Below are 2,041 nucleotides of genomic sequence, written 5' to 3' on the forward strand. Positions count from 1 at the left end.
TATATAAGCATTGTTGCCTGTTGGGGGAGGGAGGGTCTCAGTCGATCTGTTTTTTAGTGAATAGCTGCGACAAAACAAGCATTTCCAGGGGCCAGTTCTGTGCTGTTTGAAGACAACGTGTTCCAATCATCAGTCTCAAAAGTATACGTTTAGAGGATACAGCTCATGATGCTCTTTTCTTGCTTCACACCTACCTGTCCTCTCCCTCTCCTCCGACGGAGACTGTACAATGGAACATTGCTGTGGGACTGTGTGCTGAGGAGAAGGAAGAGGAGGAAGAGGAGGAGGAGGAGGAGGAGGAGGAGGAGGAGGGATAGATGGCCATGAGAACAAATGGAGAACAGTATTGTTTTAGTGAGGTGTTGGGAAGCAAGTTACAAGTAATTTGTGTTGAAAATTTGTAAATTGGAAAGCAGATGGACAAGCAGTCAGTACTTTTGCAGAAGCATATTTCTCAGGATTCCACAGAGATGTTCAAGAATCTAGATGTCCACTTAGTTGTCAGGGGCAACTGAAGTCTTTACAGAGGCTGCTAAAAATCAATCATATTCCTGAATACCTCGCCATTGCCTAAACTCTCTTAGTTTGCTTTCCTGAAGAGCTGAGCAGCCCTACTTTTGCTCAATATCCTCACCTACTTGGAAGCTTCTAGAATGGCTTGTTTCTCAGTTCAGGAGCCAGATCCCTGCAAAAGTGAACTGGTCTGGGTGTGTGACCTATAGCATGCCTCCAGACCAAATGGAGTATGAAGACCACAAAGTAGGCAGGGAACAAAGTCTGCTTGGGAGAGGGTGTTTTGATTACTGATGGCACTCTCCTGGTTCCATTATCTACATACACTCCAATTCCTCTCTCAGTTCCCTAGTGTGGGTTCTATAGAATCTCTCCATTATTTCCTGCCCTCCGAATATCTTAGTTTATGTACAAAGGGAGCAGGGCTCAAGATTCATACATTGGGCACAGGTCACCAAAAGAAGTTTATTTTATCATGATGGGTTTTTCCTCTAGTTATGATTGAGTGGGGGCTTAAGAATGTATATAATCCTCATTCATGCTCCGTGTTCACTCCCCTCAAAAATGAGTCGTATCCTATTTTTTGGGCCTCCTTTTGTCTTTCTTTTGGGGGTCCATGGTCAGGAGTATCATTGAATATTCAGGATGGAATCTTCTGGCCCCTTCTACCCTCTTGCCAGTGGAAGAAGTGAAAATCTGCCTGAGTTTTGTCTAAGGTTACTTTGTTCTTGTTTTGGCTACACTGCTACCAAGGCTTCCAACCCTCTGTCAGAGAGCTGGAAGCAGGATGTCAGTCCCTCTCTGGAACTGGAGATGCAATTGGAAGCAGCAACATGTGAGTCAATGTGCACAGGGCCCATAAACCCATAGCTACTGTTGCTTTTCCTTCAGTTGCTTGTCCAAGGCTGGACAACTTCAGCTTTTGTCAACTCCAGGAGGCTAGCATGCACCAGGGCCACGCCTTCTTTCATGTGTAGTCCCCACTTACAGCCTTGATGTCTCTAGATTTGTCTTTTGACACAGATGTGTGGGTTCAACAAAAGTTTGCTATCCCTTCATCCTATCCCATGCCTTTGATTTTTTTTTTTTAAAGTATAGAATAGAGTTTATTTAGGGCATGGGGAGGGGAGTTAAGAGGGTAGCAAAGGCAGAGAAAGGCAGAGAGAAGGAGAGAGTAGAGAAGTAGGGCTGGCCATAACCACGTGGAGAGAGGAGGGAAGGGAATGGGGAGAGAGGGGGGTCAAGGGGGTGAGAGACAAGGGAGAGAAGCAGGAGTAAGAGCACCTTTGATTTTTTTATATGGTTGTCCAGGCTCTAGATTTGTGCTGAATGTCTTCAAGGAGACAAACACACCTCTGATCTTACTGGATTGTGATCATGGTCTGCTCTAAAGTTGCTCACCTAATCCATGGAGCCTAAGTGCACAAATCCGTCTTCCAAATCAATGCCTGGAGTTGGTCAAAGTGTTTAGAGGTTTAAAAAAAAAAGAAGAAGAAGATGGGTGGTCCCTTCACTGCCCCCAATTCTA

Source organism: Mastomys coucha, unplaced genomic scaffold (assembly GCF_008632895.1).
Source record: "Mastomys coucha isolate ucsf_1 unplaced genomic scaffold, UCSF_Mcou_1 pScaffold20, whole genome shotgun sequence".
NCBI lineage: Eukaryota > Metazoa > Chordata > Mammalia > Rodentia > Muridae > Mastomys > Mastomys coucha.